This window comes from Pelobates fuscus, chromosome 1 (assembly GCF_036172605.1).
Source record: "Pelobates fuscus isolate aPelFus1 chromosome 1, aPelFus1.pri, whole genome shotgun sequence".
Lineage (NCBI taxonomy): Eukaryota > Metazoa > Chordata > Amphibia > Anura > Pelobatidae > Pelobates > Pelobates fuscus.
In genome coordinates, this window is record NC_086317.1 from 2,057,196 (window position 1) to 2,077,558 (window position 20,363).

The following is a 20,363-nucleotide window of genomic DNA, read 5'->3' on the forward strand; positions in this document are numbered from 1 at the left end:
TATATTATTATTATATTCTGGGTATATGGGGTATCGGTTTATATTATTATTATATTCTGGGTATACGGGGTATCGGTTTATATTATTATTATATTCTGGGTATATGGGGTATCGGTTTATATTATTATTATATTCTGGGTATATGGGGTATCGGTTTATATTATTATTATATTCTGGGTATATGGGGTATCGGTTTATATTATTATTATATTCTGGGTATACGGGGTATCGGTTTATATTATTATTATATTCTGGGTATATGGGGTATCGGTTTATATTATTATTATATTCTGGGTATACGGGGTATCGGTTTATATTATTATTATATTCTGGGTATATGGGGTATCGGTTTATATTATTATTATATTCTGGGTATATGGGGTATCGGTTTATATTATTATTATATTCTGGGTATATGGGGTATCGGTTTATATTATTATTATATTCTGGGTATATGGGGTATCGGTTTATATTATTATTATATTCTGGGTATATGGGGTATCGGTTTATATTATTATTATATTCTGGGTATACGGGGTATCGGTTTATATTATTATTATATTCTGGGTATATGGGGTATCGGTTTATATTATTATTATATTCTGGGTATATGGGGTATCGGTTTATATTATTATTATATTCTGGGTATATGGGGTATCGGTTTATATTATTATTATATTCTGGGTATACTGGGTATCGGTTTATATTATTATTATATTCTGGGTATATGGGGTATCGGTTTATATTATTATTATATTCTGGGTATATGGGGTATCGGTTTATATTATTATTATATTCTGGGTATATGGGGTATCGGTTTATATTATTATTATATTCTGGGTATATGGGGTATCGGTTTATATTATTATTATATTCTGGGTATATGGGGTATCGGTTTATATTATTATTATATTCTGGGTATATGGGGTATCGGTTTATATTATTATTATATTCTGGGTATATGGGGTATCGGTTTATATTATTATTATATTCTGGGTATATGGGGTATCGGTTTATATTATTATTATATTCTGGGTATATGGGGTATCGGTTTATATTATTATTATATTCTGGGTATACGGGGTATCGGTTTATATTATTATTATATTCTGGGTATATGGGGTATCGGTTTATATTATTATTATATTCTGGGTATATGGGGTATCGGTTTATATTATTATTATATTCTGGGTATACGGGGTATCGGTTTATATTATTATTATATTCTGGGTATATGGGGTATCGGTTTATATTATTATTATATTCTGGGTATATGGGGTATCGGTTTATATTATTATTATATTCTGGGTATATGGGGTATCGGTTTATATTATTATTATATTCTGGGTATATGGGGTATCGGTTTATATTATTATTATATTCTGGGTATATGGGGTATCGGTTTATATTATTATTATATTCTGGGTATATGGGGTATCGGTTTATATTATTATTATATTCTGGGTATATGGGGTATCGGTTTATATTATTATTATATTCTGGGTATATGGGGTATCGGTTTATATTATTATTATATTCTGGGTATATGGGGTATCGGTTTATATTATTATTATATTCTGGGTATATGGGGTATCGGTTTATATTATTATTATATTCTGGGTATACGGGGTATCGGTTTATATTATTATTATATTCTGGGTATATGGGGTATCGGTTTATATTATTATTATATTCTGGGTATATGGGGTATCGGTTTATATTATTATTATATTCTGGGTATACGGGGTATCGGTTTATATTATTATTATATTCTGGGTATATGGGGTATCGGTTTATATTATTATTATATTCTGGGTATATGGGGTATCGGTTTATATTATTATTATATTCTGGGTATATGGGGTATCGGTTTATATTATTATTATATTCTGGGTATATGGGGTATCGGTTTATATTATTATTATATTCTGGGTATATGGGGTATCGGTTTATATTATTATTATATTCTGGGTATACGGGGTATCGGTTTATATTATTATTATATTCTGGGTATATGGGGTATCGGTTTATATTATTATTATATTCTGGGTATATGGGGTATCGGTTTATATTATTATTATATTCTGGGTATATGGGGTATCGGTTTATATTATTATTATATTCTGGGTATATGGGGTATCGGTTTATATTATTATTATATTCTGGGTATACGGGGTATCGGTTTATATTATTATTATATTCTGGGTATATGGGGTATCGGTTTATATTATTATTATATTCTGGGTATATGGGGTATCGGTTTATATTATTATTATATTCTGGGTATATGGGGTATCGGTTTATATTATTATTATATTCTGGGTATATGGGGTATCGGTTTATATTATTATTATATTCTGGGTATATGGGGTATCGGTTTATATTATTATTATATTCTGGGTATATGGGGTATCGGTTTATATTATTATTATATTCTGGGTATATGGGGTATCGGTTTATATTATTATTATATTCTGGGTATACGGGGTATCGGTTTATATTATTATTATATTCTGGGTATATGGGGTATCGGTTTATATTATTATTATATTCTGGGTATATGGGGTATCGGTTTATATTATTATTATATTCTGGGTATATGGGGTATCGGTTTATATTATTATTATATTCTGGGTATATGGGGTATCGGTTTATATTATTATTATATTCTGGGTATATGGGGTATCGGTTTATATTATTATTATATTCTGGGTATACGGGGTATCGGTTTATATTATTATTATATTCTGGGTATATGGGGTATCGGTTTATATTATTATTATATTCTGGGTATATGGGGTATCGGTTTATATTATTATATTCTGGGTATATGGGGTATCGGTTTATATTATTATTATATTCTGGGTATATGGGGTATCGGTTTATATTATTATTATATTCTGGGTATATGGGGTATCGGTTTATATTATTATATTCTGGGTATTTGGGGTATCGGTTTATATTATTATATTCTGTGTATATTATGTATCGGTTTATATTATTATTATATTCTGGGTATATGGGGTATCGGTTTATATTATTATTATATTCTGGGTATATGGGGTATCGGTTTATATTATTATTATATTCTGGGTATATGGGGTATCGGTTTATATTATTATTATATTCTGGGTATATGGGGTATCGGTTTATATTATTATTATATTCTGGGTATATGGGGTATCGGTTTATATTATTATTATATTCTGGGTATATGGGGTATCGGTTTATATTATTATTATATACTGGGTATATGGGGTATCGGTTTATATTATTATTATATTCTGGGTATATGGGGTATCGGTTTATATTATTATTATATTCTGGGTATACGGGGTATCGGTTTATATTATTATTATATTCTGGGTATACGGGGTATCGGTTTATATTATTATTATATTCTGTGTATACGGGGTATCGGTTTATATTATTATTATATTCTGGGTATATGGGGTATCGGTTTATATTATTATTATATTCTGGGTATATGGGGTATCGGTTTATATTATTATTATATTCTGGGTATATGGGGTATCGGTTTATATTATTATTATATTCTGGGTATATGAGGTATCGGTTTATATTATTATTATATTCTGGGTATATGGGGTATCGGTTTATATTATTATTATATACTGGGTATATGGGGTATCGGTTTATATTATTATTATATTCTGGGTATATGGGGTATCGGTTTATATTATTATTATATTCTGGGTATACGGGGTATCGGTTTATATTATTATTATATTCTGGGTATACGGGGTATCGGTTTATATTATTATTATATTCTGTGTATACGGGGTATCGGTTTATATTATTATTATATTCTGGGTATATGGGGTATCGGTTTATATTATTATTATATTCTGGGTATATGGGGTATCGGTTTATATTATTATTATATTCTGGGTATATGGGGTATCGGTTTATATTATTATTATATTCTGGGTATATGGGGTATCGGTTTATATTATTATTATATTCTGGGTATACGGGGTATCGGTTTATATTATTATTATATTCTGGGTATATGGAGTATCGGTTTATATTATTATTATATTCTGGGTATACGGGGTATCGGTTTATATTATTATTATATTCTGGGTATATGGGGTATCGGTTTATATTATTATTATATTCTGGGTATATGGAGTATCGGTTTATATTATTATTATATTCTGGGTATACGGGGTATCGGTTTATATTATTATTATATTCTGGGTATATGGGGTATCGGTTTATATTATTATTATATTCTGGGTATATGGGGTATCGGTTTATATTATTATTATATTCTGGGTATACGGGGTATCGGTTTATATTATTATTATATTCTGGGTATATGGAGTATCGGTTTATATTATTATTATATTCTGGGTATACGGGGTATCGGTTTATATTATTATTATATACTGGGTATATGGGGTATCGGTTTATATTATTATTATATTCTGGGTATATGGGGTATCGGTTTATATTATTATTATATTCTGGGTATATGGGGTATCGGTTTATATTATTATTATATTCTGGGTATATGGGGTATCGGTTTATATTATTATTATATTCTGGGTATCGGTTTGGGGGTCTCTCTCTCTCTCGCCGCTTAGTTTCCGGTGTCTCAGTAAGTCGAACTACAATTCCCGTGATGCACTGCGTTTCCTGTAGAGGCAGGAAGTGGGCGTGTCCGTCGGTACATATGGGCCGTCCCTGTGATTGGCTGGCTCCCCACGTGCTGGTTATCTGCGAGCACTTCCGGTTCAGCCCGGCATTGGGGGAGGGGCTTCCGGCTATCAGGTGTCTGCGGCAACTCCGACCCGGACCGGGAGGTGAGTCCATGGCGGCCCCCAATATCTGCACCTTCCCCCCCACAGCCCCCCAATATCTGCCCCCTCCCCCCCTCCCCCCCACAGCCCCCAATAACTGCCCCCTCCCCCCCACAGCCCCCAATATCTGCACCCTTCCCCCCCACAGCCCCCCAATATCTGCACCTTCCCCCCCACAGCCCCCCCAATAACTGCACCCTCCCCCCCCACAGCCCCCAATAACTGCCCCCTCCCCCCCACAGCCCCCAATAACTGCACCTTCCCCCCCACAGCCCCCCCAATAACTGCACCCTCCCCCCCACAGCCCCCCAATAACTGCACCCTCCCCCCACACAGCCCCCCGATATCTGCACCCTTCCCCCCACACAGCCCCCCGATATCTGCACCCTTCCCCCCACACAGCCCCCCGATATCTGCACCCTTCCCCCCACACAGCCCCCCGATATCTGCACCCTTCCCCCCACACAGCCCCCCGATATCTGCACCCTTCCCCCCACACAGCCCCCCGATATCTGCACCCTTCCCCCCACACAGCCCCCCGATATCTGCACCCTTCCCCCCACACAGCCCCCCGATATCTGCACCCTTCCCCCCACACAGCCCCCCGATATCTGCACCCTTCCCCCCACACAGCCCCCCGATATCTGCACCCTTCCCCCCACACAGCCCCCCGATATCTGCACCCTTCCCCCCACACAGCCCCCCGATATCTGCACCCTTCCCCCCACACAGCCCCCCGATATCTGCACCCTTCCCCCCACACAGCCCCCCGATATCTGCACCCTTCCCCCCACACAGCCCCCCGATATCTGCACCCTTCCCCCCACACAGCCCCCCGATATCTGCACCCTTCCCCCCACACAGCCCCCCGATATCTGCACCCTTCCCCCCACACAGCCCCCCGATATCTGCACCCTTCCCCCACACAGCCCCCCGATATCTGCACCCTTCCCCCACACAGCCCCCCGATATCTGCACCCTTCCCCCCACACAGCCCCCCGATATCTGCACCCTTCCCCCCACACAGCCCCCCGATATCTGCACCCTTCCCCCCACACAGCCCCCCGATATCTGCACCCTTCCCCCCACACAGCCCCCCGATATCTGCACCCTTCCCCCCACACAGCCCCCCGATATCTGCACCCTTCCCCCCACACAGCCCCCCGATATCTGCACCCTTCCCCCCCCACACAGCCCCCCGATATCTGCACCCTTCCCCCCCCACACAGCCCCCGATATCTGCACCCTTCCCCCCCCACACAGCCCCCCGATATCTGCACCCTTCCCCCCCCACACAGCCCCCCGATATCTGCACCCTTCCCCCCCCACACAGCCCCCCGATATCTGCACCCTTCCCCCCCACGCAGGCCGCCCCCTCCTCTGTGTAGCCCGCAGGCCGCCCCCTCCTCTGTGTAGCGCGCAGGCCCCCCCGCCCCCCACCTCTTTATGCTGCGCATTGTGCGATATTTACACGTTTATTATATATTGTTTAAGTTGTTGCAGTTTAATTCCAATGATCAGTTCCTACATTCATACCTAACGTTAGCTTTTATCCTATCCACAATCCATTAGAAAACAAATCACTTGCTACTTGTGTATTGCTTTTGCCATTGTTCTAATGACGTGTGGGGTTGAGCTATTATTATTTCAGGTTCTATATTCTTTCCGGATACCGTACCTGGGATTCCATGTTTCTTCCTATACCCACCACTTATTCATGTATCTAAATGACCCTTTTTCCGTGCAGATTCCATTTTACCTGCGTTGTAATTGTTTCAGTTAGCTCCAATATCATGCCATCCAGATTTTAGCAGCAATAACTATGTGTATTATAAAAAAAATAACGTTCTGCTTAATTTCACTTGGTAAATCCATATGAAATAAAAATGTAAAAAAGGTTTGTGGACTTATTGTAGTATGCTTTAAAAGCTTATTAATCATGCGATGATGGGAACGCATTGCATTTCCACCAATTGGAAGTGTCCGAGATCTGCTGACACTTCATTTGTCGTCTGCATCTTGACGATGTTAGTGTTGACTATCTGAGAGATAGGCATGCCTGGATTTCCATCCATTGGGTGCGTTTTCTCCCTCTGTGCTGATTATACTGCACTATATTTATTATTTTTTCCCCAATACTATTTGACTTACTGGTTTCTTATATTGTATATACAGGCTGTGTGTGTGTGTGTGTGTGTGTGTGTGTGTATATATATATATTGTATTCTGTTTTCCTGTTTTGTTTATTTAGTTTATTTTTTTTGTGTTAAGTTCCTTGAGGGAACACTTTTCCTTAAAGGACCCAATACATTTTTAGATTATATAGTGATTTGTCTTGTTTGCATTATAAATTATATATACGAACTGGTCCAAGACAAAATTCGACTTGATGCCCAAGTGCTCGATATCTGCTTTCTTCCATATCAAATAATTTTGATTGTAAACTTTTAATTAATTCTGGACAAATATTTTATTGAGATGATTTGCGTTTTATTCAGATTAAGTTTATAGTTTGAAAAGGTACCATATTCGTTAATCAGTTCCAGTGTTGCTTCCTTTCTAGTTCCAGCCTATCTCCTCCAACTCCTCCTAAATCCTCTATATAGATACTGTGACCGCCTGACACCCTGACCCGGTACCTCCGTCAATCACTGCTTCCTAGTACTTGTGAGCACCATAAGCACTGCAGTGGGACACAATTACCACTGTAAACCCCACGAACTGCCGCAGCTTGGTTGGGGTCTCGCTGTCTTCCACCCACCCTGGACCCACACAGCCCCCCAATATCTGTTCCCTCCCCCCCCACACAGCCCCCCAATATCTGTTCCCTCCCCCCCCACACAGCCCCCCAATATCTGTACCCTCCCCCCCCACGCAGCCCCCCAGGATCCAGCTTCCAGTGGGTAGACCTCTCCTAATCCAGAGAGCGTAGCAGGAACAGCTCTTATAAGAGCTAGTGATTATACTCAGGGGAGTATTGTGATATAGCAATCCCCAGAGTGAATGTAGTTCTCCAATCCCCCAAACATGAGCCAAGACTTCATGAAGGGGTAAACGAATCTGTTTAATGGGAGCCACACTTGGCCTTATATGACAATCCCCATGCAAGGGTACGCCCACAGGAATCTTGTGGGGGACTGTTTTGCAACCTCCCACACACAGCACACAATCCCTCCCCTCTGCCTGGGAGATAATTGGATCAATAACTGTAGTTATTCTAATCCAATTATCTCCAAGCACAGAAAAACATACTTTTTTTAAAAACACCCTAAAAATACATAAAAACCCACAAAAAAAATCCCCTGGTCTGGGTGACCAACCTATCCAAAAATCACCCAGATTAGTTCAGGAATTTCCTGGCAGTCATTTATTTGACCGACCTCAGGCATGGTCCCATAGCCGAAAATAGTTCTATAGAATCACTGCTATGTGCCGCTGGTGAACTGACTGGGAACCGCAAAGTTTTCATGCCGAAAATAGTTCCAGGGCATTCGCGGCTGAGTCCTCCTGAAGTCTATATGCAGTTTTGGTCCATGCAAACAAGATGACCACCACCTCATGGTCGTCCATAGGAATTGCGGCCACCCAGCTGAACACTTAGACCACTGAGGTGGAAATTGCAACAATGTATCAATTAAGCTTAACAAGCTCCAGGGTGGTCTCTGGTTCGTGCGGTTGCTCCGTTATCAAACCATATAATTCAAATAGACAAACTGAGACTTTCATATCACAGTTTACAGGGTTCATAGTCTGTGGGCAGGTGGCTGCCAAGCAGGCCCCTCCAAGAATGTGTTGCAAACTCACAGTAAAAGAGGAGTTTGTCACACATACCCTCCTACAAAACTTTCAAATCCCACTCTCCCCTTCAATTCCTTTCTTTCCTTCAGCTCCTAGCAGCTGGTGATTTCTCGGCAAACTCACCATGTACTAACTCAAGGAACCACACCAATCTCATTCCCATCTCATGTTACTCTACCTCTAAATCCTCCTTCAATACTGCCCTCTGAAATGCACGCTCTCTTTGCAATATTACAAAATCCACTGCTGTCCACGATCTCTTCATCTCTTGTTCCTTAGATTTACTAGCCTTAACAGAAACATGGCTCTCCCCCTCTGACACTGCTACCCCTGCATCTTTATCCTTTGGTGGTCTTCAACTTACCTACAACCCAAGACACACTGAATCTAAAGGTAGTGGTGTAGGGTTTCTCCTCTCCCTGCTCCTTCAAACCTCTACCCCCCCCCCCCTCTTTTCCATCATTTTCTCATCAAACACTTCTCTGCTTTGCTGTTATTTATCACCCTCCCCCTGGTTCCCCTCTCCTACTTACTCTCTTCTAATATTGCATCCCTAATTCTCAGGGACTTCAATATTCCCATTAACCCACCTTTTGACCTCAGCAGCCTCTGAACTACTTTAAATTACTTCCTCGGGCTATCACAGTGGGCTAATTCTCCCACCCATGTAGCTGGCAATACCCTTGACCTCATTTTCTCTTATTCATGTACAGTATCTAATATCTGCAACACCCCATTTCTGATCACCACCTCTTATCGTTTGCTCTCAAGTACCCCTTCACCAAACAACTTCAGCCTAACCCCCCTCAATCAGGAGGAACCTTAATTCTGTTGACCTCCAGCAGCTGATCTCGATTCACAACTGCTATCAATCCCTTCCCTCTCCTGTCCCTCACTGGCCATCTCCAGATTCATATTGTGTTCATACAGCACAGCCCTTGCCCTCGCCAAACAGTCCTACTTTTCCTCTCTTATTAGTTCATGCTCCCACAATCCCTGTTTCTCTTTGACACCTTTAACTCTCTTCTTGCCCTGCTGTGGCCACCCCCCAAACTACCCTTACAGCCGATAGCTTTGCATGTTAATTTACCAACAAGATTCAACAGCTAAGGAAAGCATTCTCCCCACCTTGCCATTCTCTATCTCAACCACTCATAGATCATGCCTTTCCTACCCTTCAGACTTTCTCCCGGCTACTGCACAAGAGGTGGCTGCGCTTCTCCTTTCCTCTCGCCCCACCACTTGCCCGCTTGATCCTGTCCCATCTCACCTTATCTCTCTCCTCTTGTCTTGTGCCTTCATTAACACACATCTTCAACTGTTCTCTCCCTTATGGCACTGTCCCTGCTGACCTCAAACATGCCACTGTAGTACCTATCCTGAAAAAAACATCTCTTGACCCGTCCTCCCCCTCTATCTTTCTATATCCCAGCTCCCTTTTTCCTCAAAGCTTCAGTCTTTACCCGTGTGTCTCTTCCTAAATTCTAACTCTCACCTTGATACTCTTCAGTCTGGCTCTACAGAGACTGCTCTTATCAAAGTTACTAATGACCTAATCGCTGCTAAATCCAAAGTCCACTACTCCATACTAATACTTCTTGACCTCTCTGCTGCCTTTGACACCGTTGATCATGCTCTCCTTCAATCACTCGCTCTCTGTGACTGTCCTCTCATGGTTTTCCTCTTATCTCTCCCAACGCTCATTCAGTGTCTCCTTTTCCAAGGTTACCTCCTCCCTTCGTCCTGTCTCGGTTGGAGTTCCCCAAGGCTCTGTCCTTGGTCCCCTTCTATTTTCTCTTTATACTGCCTCTCTTGGCCAACCTTTTTCCTCTTTTGGATTCCACTACCACCTGTACGCTGATGACACCCAAATATATTTCTCCTCCCCAGACCTCTCCCCTGCCGTCCTGCAATGTGTCACTGCTTGCCTTTCTTCCATCTCTGACTGGATGTCCCACTTTCTGAAACTCACGCTCTCTAAAACTGAGCTCCTTGTCTTTCCTCCTCCTAATACTGATCCGCCCCTGTCTTACACAAGATGCTACCAAGGAGCTTGTCCATGCTCTAGTAATTTCCCGCATGAATTATTGTAAGCTTCTCCTGATTGGTCTTCCCAAAATTATTACCCCGCTACAGTCTGTAATGAATACCGCCGCCAGACTGATTTTCCTCTCTAGTCGGTCCTCACCCCTTTGCCAGTCCTTACATTGGTTTCCTGTATTCTATATCTCTTCACAGATCCACAGGTATGCCCTTCCTCGTTCCCTCCGCTTTGCCTGTGACCACCTCCTGACCGCTGCTCGCACCCGTGCGGCCAACTCACGCTTGCAGGACTGCACGTGGGCGGCTCCCTTCCTATGGAATAGCCCGCCTACCCCATCAGACTCTCCACTAGTCTTCAATCCTTTAAGAAGTGCCTTAAAACCCATCTCTTTAGGAAAGCTTATGGCCTCCCAGAGTAACCTCTACCTTATAGGGCAGCACTTTACTCTCTCCTCCAGCTCTGCTTCACTCCCACCTTATTTGATTGTAAATTCCTGTCCTAATGTGTTTTACACCCCACCTCCTATAGACTGTAAAGCCCGTTTGAGCAGGGTCCTCTTCAACCTATTGTTCCTGTAAGTTTTCTTGTAATTGTCCAATTTATAGTTAAATCCCCCTCTTATAATATTGTAAAGCTCTACGGAATCTGTTGGCGCTATATGAATGGCGATCGTAATAATAGGGCTTGACAATTTTGCTTTGAATCTGGGAGCCAGCTATAAAATTTCTCAGGCAGTTTGTTTTTTGCTTTAAACCTTGGTTGTTATCCTTAAGGACGCAGAGCGGGTCTGGCGCTTCTTCTGTCTCCCTAGGTGAAATGCACACCAGGCACTCCTGGCACACCTGATTTAACTTACGCCTATTCATGCCGGGTGCCAGGAAATGGTGAAGGTGTGCTTGCGCGCACAAGCTGGGCGGTCCTGGCGGAACGCACACAAAGTTTGTGATGTGTTCCACAAGGAGATAGCAGCGTGCACTGCGCATGCATGATTCAATCTGTGTTCAGGTGCCAAAATTCTAATTTTTCAAGGCTTCTGCGCATTGCTCAAGGGCCATGGAGGCTATAAAAGCCTAGCAGCAAAGATATAGCAATCGTTTCAATAGTGAGGCACGTGAGTTGTGTCCAGGGGGATCTGCCCTGGTAGCTGCCTGGGCCTTCCTCCAGCACAAGGAGGTTACAGAGAGAGTGTTGATAGTAAGTTTTTTTTTTTTTTTTTTTTTTTTTCTATGACGTGGCAGGCCGTGCCCCTGCGCACAGTGGTTGAGCGCACGCCCGGGAGGCCTTGCGTTCCACTGAAATTCCAACTGCGCATGCGCAAACCTGAATTTCAAAATTGGCGCAAAATTCAAATCACCCAAGTCTTAAGCTGTGCAAGATCCTACTATCAGTCTAAATGCTGTGTAGTTTGGATCTGCCATGTCACCAGCCCCCCACACAGGTTTATTGAGGTGAGATTGGTACGGCCCTTTTTTTTTTTTTTTTTTCCCAGAGTATATTTTTATTTCATTCATTTGAGATTTTCAGATTTGTTTAATCCTGCTTCACCAGACAAAAAGAAAATAGTGACTCTCATGCAGTGATTGTGGTACTCCTCTGCCAGGGGGGTGTAAGAGGAAGATTTGTTCACTTTGTTTATCTGAATCTATTGAAAAAAACAAGCAGAAGGATATCATTCCTTTCTTGGCTCAGACGTTACTCATTTTTAAAAAGGCAAGGTCTAGTGTTCCTGTGGCAATACAAGAGCATACCATAAAGAGGCACAAAAGATCTCCATTAAGGTCAGAAGTGTTTTCTGGAGAATGTTTTTTGCGTCTAGAGGTACGTCATCTAGTGTGGAGATGGGATTCCCACCAGAGGAACTGAGTAAATATTTTATTTTATTTAAAGAAGTATCTTTGGTATTGAATAAAGAAGCATCTTCAAAACCAAAAGAGAAAAGTTTACCAGAAAACTCGTATAGGAGAGCGGTCTAATCTGCTGGTGGCATTGACAGGAGCAGCGGTGGCTAAAGCCCGGAATATTCGGATACAAGCAGTAGAAGATTGTATTATGGATGGTACAGACAAAGATCTATCACATCTTGTGTTGAATTTTAAGTTATCAAACAAGTATACCATGGATATGTCTGAAAAAAATCTCAAATTAGCAGCTTGCATTATGGTTTTGTCTTGGTATCTGGATGGCTGACACTGTCTCTAAATCGGCTCTTTGTGAACTGCCTTTAGAAAGAAATAAGTTGTTTTGGAACATCTTTGGAAGACCTCAACAGACAAATGTCTGAAACTAAAAAAGCTCTACCTCAAGATTGGATTATTGGAAGCAAGGTTACAAAAACTTTGTTTCGTACACGACGAGGGTATGGGTGGCAAGACCAATTTAAGAACTTTCAGAGACATAAAAAAGATACCAAATTTGTTAAACTGAACACTCGTCAGGAAAAAAAGGAGATGCTGACATCAGGAGAGTTGGAGGAAGGCTCCAAAACTTTTATCACGCCTGGAAAAAGACAACATAGAATCCGTGGGTTCTAAGTACTATTGCAGAGGTTTATACCCTCAAGTTTACAGAGAAACTGAAGACAAAGTTTCTGGTTTCATCATAGCCATCAAAAATGTCAGTCTGCTCTTGCAGAAGCTATTTTACTTCTAATAGCTAGTGTAGTGGGAAAAAGTTCCCCGAAAACAAGGATGCAAGGGCATATAACCACACCTTTTTAGGTATCCAAAAAAAAAAAATCTGTAGTTTTGTCCGGTATTGGCTTTGAAGCAAATTAACAAAATCATCCTATATGTGAATTGAAACTATTCTTTCAGCAACTCACGTTTTGCAGAGAGGGGACTTTTTGACCACATTAGACCTCAAGGACGCTTATCGTCACATCCCAATGGCGGTAAAATCCAGAAGGCTTTTAAGATTTGCCAAAAGTGGATTCAAACAACTACCATTTCCAGTTCAAAGCCATGCCCTTCGGCTAAAATCAGCCCCCCAGAGTTTTCACAAAATATTACTCCTCTTATGGCAGCTCTAAGAGAAAAAGGAATCTCTATAATCCCTTATCTGAACGACTGGTTTCTAAAAGCCAACTCATAAAATCTTCTGCGACATGTTCAGACTTCAATTCTTTTTCTGGATAATCACAGATAATCAATCAGGAAAAGTCACAGCTACCACCTTCCACTAGGGTTAAATTTCTGGGCTTCCTGATAGATTCAAAAACGTTATCACTTCATCTGACACTAGAAAGAAAAAAGATAAAGAAAGAAACCACCACCTTGCAACAAGCTCTAAGTTGTTCCATAAGGAGAGTGATGTGTCCTTGGCATTTTGACAGCATCCATTCCAGAAATAAAATGAGCCAAGAGACTCTCAATGGGAAATCTTGCAGAAGTGCTTCAGGAAAGATCTGGGTGAATACATTTTTTTTTTTTTTTTTTTTCCCCCAATAAGGTCTGACAACAACTCTTATGATGGGAATAATCCAATTTAATTTCAAAAGGCTTTTTCCTTCAAACAAAGGGTGGTATGTTCTAATAGATGCTTCAAAGATTTGCTGTGGTGCTCATCTACAATGACGCATGTGTCAGGGAGTCTGGTCTACCAAAAACGCAAACAGATTGGCAAATTGCAGAAAATTAAAGGCAGTCTTCAATGCCCGGATTCATTTTAGACCAGGGGTTTTAGGAAAACCAATAACTGTCCAATCAGACAACAATAATATGGTCTTGTATATAAACAGTCAAGGTGGAACAAGACAAGTTGTCATCTCCTTTGTTCTGAGCTAATGTCATAGACTCCGAGAGAATGAGACCTGTCAGTCACTCATATATAAAGGGAAAAGAAAATTCTGTGACATTATCTCAGCAGAGCAAGGTGGTCCCAAACAGAGTAGTCCCTTTATCCAGACCTGTTCAGTGTTCTCGTGAAGGAATGTGGATATCCACAGATAGACCTTATGACAAGAAGAAAAAAATCGGACAATCTCCAAGCTTGCTTCCCACGATAGACAAGACTGGTCAGACGTTATGACAATCAAGTGGGGTCCAGATTTGGCATACGTCCCCCTTCCGGTAGCTCGGATTCCCAGAGTCATACAGAAAATCAGAACAGGCAGAGCTCTCTGGTACTTGCTAAAATTCCATACTGGTCCAACTGAAGTTGGTTTTTGGAATTAAAGATGATCGCAATCGAGTTATGGCAGCTTCTCACTTCCCTGCTACTACTCGAAAACAAGCATCTTCCTCTAGAAATGCTTCAAATGTTCCAATTGGTGCCTTGACTGCTGCAGGGTTAATCCTTAAAGGGACACTATAGTCACCTGAACAACTTTAGCTTAATGAAGCAGTTTTGGTGTATAGAACATGCCCCTGCAGCCTCACTGCTCAATCCTCTGCCATTTAGAAGTTAAATCCCTTTGTTTATGAACCCTAGTCACACCTCCCTGCATGTGACTTGCACAGCCTTCCATAAACACTTCCTGTAAAGAGAGCCCTATTTAGGCTTTCTTTATTGCAAGTTCTGTTTAATTAAGATTTTCTTATCCCCTGCTATGTTAATAGCTTGCTAGACCCTGCAAGAGTCTCCTGTATGTGATTAAAGTTCAATTTAGAGATTGAGATACAATTATTTAAGGTAAATTACATCTGTTTGAAAGTGAAACCAGTTTTTTTTTCATGCAGGCTCTGTCAATCATAGCCAGGGGAGGTGTGGCTAGGGCTGCATAAACAGAAACAAAGTGATTTAACTCCTAAATGACAGTGAATTGAGCAGTGAAATTGCAGGGGAATGATCTATACACTAAAACTGCTTTATTTAGCTAAAGTAATTTAGGGGACTATAGTGTTCCTTTAAGTATCATGGGATCCAGCAAAACCGTGCGGATGTACTTCAATGCTCCACCAAAAAATCTACATACAAAATATACATTCAAATATGGAAATAAATTTCTCATTGGTGTAAAGAACACGACTGCCTTTATTGGTCTCCTTCAGATACTATTTTGCATTTTCTTCAAGTAGGTTTTAAGCTGGTCTCCACGGTTTCTTCTTTAAAAGTGTGTAGAACAGCTCCCTTCAGAAGATCGGGTGGCCTATTTATTTCCAGAGAAAAGCTCAAGGAAATATGATCTTGAAACATACACTACCCACATGGCTTACAGAAACGTCAAATAATGCTTTAATTCGAGGTTTACAGACTTTGTTTCAGTAAAAGCAGATTCAACATTCCTCTCCTGCAACTGTCATTAAAAATCAAAAACAAAACACTTAATCTTCAGTGAATAGTATTCTACTGATCTACTTCCCTAATTCTATCCTTACCTTTTGTGTCCCTTTACCCTACTTCCTCTAGCATGTAAGCTCATTGAGGAGGGCCCTCAACCCCTCTGTTACTGTGGGTTATTTTTTGTAGTGCATAGTTTAACAGACATTCTTACATTAACAATTCAGATGATTATATGTCACAATGAAAGATAATAATGATAACCTGAAAAGTCAATGTGACAGACCTCTCTGTCTTGGAACTATGCTTCTATTCCGTTGCCTTCGTCTATCTTTTGGTTAATTGCCTGTCCGTACCCTCCGTTCACTTATTTCACAAACTACCGAACTATCGACCACCTGGGAACTGGAGTGTGCCATCAATTGACCTCCCAGAAGTTGCAGTTAACCGCAGCTTAATTGGTGAATGTTGGGTCGGTCGCTGTTCGTGTAACTCCCACGTGGCGGGGGCCATTTTAAAGTCCCGAACGGCCAGCGGTGTTCGGCGACCAAACTATGGAACTGAAAACAGACACTATTTTTCACGAACACCACTGAAGCTGCCGACCTCCTTTCTCTGCCATCCGCACACGGAACGTCTGTCCGTTCGGTACTTTCCGGCACGAATAGACGCACCCCAGATAGCCATCCCATGGAGCCTGTTCGTATAACGAAAGACAATGTGAAAGACTTTGGCTCCTTGGCGATTGAACTGTATGCATAGGATCTGAGCGGAATTCGGTAATGTGCGCTCTTATCTAATCTATCTGGGGATACGTTGAATGTGGGGATTCTGTTCGTGGAATTTAGACCTGCATAAATACCGGGCAGGTAGCCCTCAATAAACCAGATCTCTGCTTAACCCTCAATACGGAGCTTGGTCTCGTACTTGGGGGTATTGGATTCGTATGATTTACTTGTTCCGCTGTTTGGTTCGTGAAGGATTTTGTATGGTTTCTGTTTGGCTAATTGGAACTGCTGTTAGCTGCTTCATTCGGAAAGGGAACGTCCTCAACGGTATTAACCCCTCTTATACCGGGGTGTACCGTAACAGTCAAGAATACTGCACTTTGGACAGAGGGAGGGGGAAAAGAACACTATGGGACAGGGGAGGGGGAAAAGAACACTGGGGGGTGGGGAGAGGAACATTAAGCGGGGGGGGGGGGGGGCGGACCACTAAAAGAGAGCCTGTAATCATATTAAATTCATTAAAGTGTCTAATATTGATAAAATTATAGAGAAAAAAACTATTTTTAAATCATTTGGGGAAAAGTCATTTTCAGTTTTCAGCCAAGGGCATGCTGAATTTTTGGTTTTTGGCCCAAAATTTTCATTTCTGTGCATCCCTACCTCAAACACTCTTACTTGGTTAGACATCACAATCATTATGTACTGTCACTATCCAGTACCAAGACTAGTCAGCTGGGAGAACCGGTTCAGATCACATATTACCCTACGCAAAACGGATGGTGCCCATTGAAGGTTTTGGAGGCTTATCTCAAAACCCTACCTAGACCATCACACACCTTTTGCTGTCACTTCACAGGGCAGTCCTAACTACATCAAAGTTCATGTTGTTAGTAACAATCGTACTCACAAGATTGGGTTTAAATCCTGGTAGATATTCTGGACACTCGTTCAGGATAGGGGCCGGATCTATGGCCTCCAGTCAGGACATACCAGTCCATGTTATTAAATCACTAGGTCGTTGGAAATCATCTGACTTCTCAGTAGACATACCGCAACCCATACAGGAGATGCAGAGGGCTTTTGAAACCATGTCATCTTAAGGTATTTCTTTGTATTATGTTCATTGTATTAAAATTTTCTTTGCCAAGATACTACTTCCTTTTTGCCCACTTTATTTACTGGCCTACCGCTTAAGTCCGTTCCGGCACACTTCAACAGACTTTGTCCTATAACATGTTGCGTCACTACACGACTTTGCATCAACATATCGATGGTTGCACCGAACACAAGTGTGTGTGTATATTTAAGGGAGTTTGCCATGAGTTTTTTGGAGGGGCCTGCTTGCCCGCCTTCTGCCCTATGACTGGCCCCTGCGGGGGGGGTATTGCCGTTTAAAAACCCTATTCGAGCTTATAGAGTTTTAATACACTCATTCTGCCGCTTTAAAATCTTGTGGGAAAGGATCTGCCCTTTTGAAATGGCACTTCGGATACAGACGAATTAGTCGAAGTGGCCGCCATTCGAACACGCAGCGGCCATTTTAATTCATTCAAACACGTTCAGCGGTGTTTGGTCGTCGAGTTCATGGAACTCAAATCGGATACGCGACGGCACGAACACTGCTGAACTTTACCTGAACTTTACCTTGTACAGACTTCAACACTTCGGAAATCGAAGTGCGTTCGAATATTCGAACGCCATGTTAACAGTGGATATCTTCACAAACGGCTCCTGTTTGTGCATTCGAACGGAACTTGGCATTTGAAACTATTGGAAATAGATCGGCCACGCAGCCAAATTCTGTGGAACTATTTTTGTCATGAAAGCCATGCTTGCGGTCAGTCACATGTGACTTCCATGGAACTTTTGAACCCCTGCTCTGATCTGGGTGAGTTTTGGATATGTTGTTCACCAGATCGGGGATATAACATTAATGGGGATATGTTGTTTTTTGGGGTTTATATAAATGTTTTTTTTTTTTTTTTTTCTGCCTGTGGATAATTAAGTTATTCCATTAGCTAGCTTAATTATATCACAGGCAGAGAGGAGGACTTTCTGACTGTATGTGGGAGTGGTTCGGTGTTAATTATTGTTTCTATTGGCTTTTGTAACTTTGTGTCCTGTGCTCCACAAGGTCCACGTGGGCGGTAACCTTGTGGGGAAATACTGTATAAAAGAAGCAGATCTATCATTAAACCTGCAGTTCTAATTTACCCTCAATCTAGAGTCCTGTCTCTTATTGGGGGGAATCTGCTACAAGGGATTGCTATGCTCTTCATACTCCCATGCTATAATCACTAAGCTCTTCTAAGAGCTTGTTCCTGTCCAGCTTTACTCTCTGGGGAAAGAGAGGGTCACCCACTGGAGGTCCAGGGTCGGTAGGAGTCGACGAGACCCCAACCAAGCTGCAGCGGTTCATGGGGTCTGCGGTGGTTATGGTGTCAGCTGCAGTGTTTGGAGCCCTCAGGAAGCGCTAGGAGCATCCTTCAACGGAGGTACCCAGTCGGGGTGCCAGGTGATCCGTTTCCCCAAATATATATATATATATATATATATATATATATATATATATATATATATATATATATATATATATATATATATATATATATATATATATATTGTATTTGGTGGGGTATATTGCCGTGTGTATATGTAATTGCGGTTATTTACAAGGTTTCTGGATACTTATTTCCCTTCCTTTATGTATTCTTTCTGTGTCCATCATGAATGATTTTATGATCGCTCCCAGCAGTTTTAGGTCCGTCCCAGATGCAAAAAGGGCTTCATTCATTGTATCCAAGGGGGTAATATTCGTCTATGTGGACTTTAGGACTTTGCTTTCCCAGATAAGAGACATTCCTGACAGCGGAGTCCATAGGTTAGCGAGCCCTTTAATGGGAGTAAGGGTTACTGTGCGATTCCTGGGGCACACAGAGGACACACTGTCACAGTACTTTATATACTTAACGCGCAAGGTACTCTGTAGCACCCTGACCTTGAAATTCAGCTGGTTTTGTGAATATTTTTTATATTTTTAATATGTATTGGCTCCTTTTGTCTAATCTGTCTATTGTCATTGGATGCTGTATAAATCCATATTGATAACTGAGCTGACAAACACCATAACCACTACAATGCTAATGTTCACAGGTAGTGTGATGCTTGGAACCAAGCGTCTGCTTCCATTTTTCAGAACCTCCAATTAAGAGAGGTGTGTGTCTGCAGGAGAATATTGCTGTGAAGGGAGCTGTGCTTTATTGGTGAGGGGAACCATAAGACTAACTCCCACCAACCTCAAGCAGCCTGGAACATCTTTATCCTGATAGTAAACCCGGGTATATGCACCGTGATAACAGGGGACCGGCAATTTCTGGCACCTTAGCTGGAAATATATATATAATTTTTTTTTTTTTTTTATCCCATTATAAATTAAACATAATGTGGAAAATAATCTGATGCTGGAAACTTGTCTGTCCATTTCGCTCTGTCTGTCCATCTTGCATTATGTATGTGTGTTTTGGTGCCTCCATCTCCCACTGTCTATAATCTGTCTGTCTTGCAGTGCATGTCCAGCTTGGAATGTGTGCATGGTCACTAAAATGCTCTGTAAATCACAAGGCTGGAGACGTTATGCACTACTTTGCCTTCTTGCTTGTTAGGGGTGTCGTTGTGTCTACCGGAGGCTGACCCCCTTGTTCTAGGTGCAAGGTGGCCTACGAGAGGGGATCTCCTCCCCCCCTCTGT

The 20,363-nt window shown here is 41.5% G+C and overlaps 1 protein-coding gene across 1 annotated transcript in view; it reads left to right on the plus strand.

Moving 5' to 3' along the window:
* Positions 1 to 4,740: 4,740 nt before the first annotated feature.
* AGPAT3 (1-acylglycerol-3-phosphate O-acyltransferase 3) overlaps positions 4,741 to 20,363 on the plus strand; it is a 28,431-nt gene continuing 12,808 nt past the window's right edge. The window contains exon 1 of the mRNA XM_063445737.1: positions 4,741 to 4,832. The gene's annotated coding sequence lies outside the window, so the exon portion shown is untranslated. The remainder of the gene's footprint in view (positions 4,833 to 20,363) is intronic.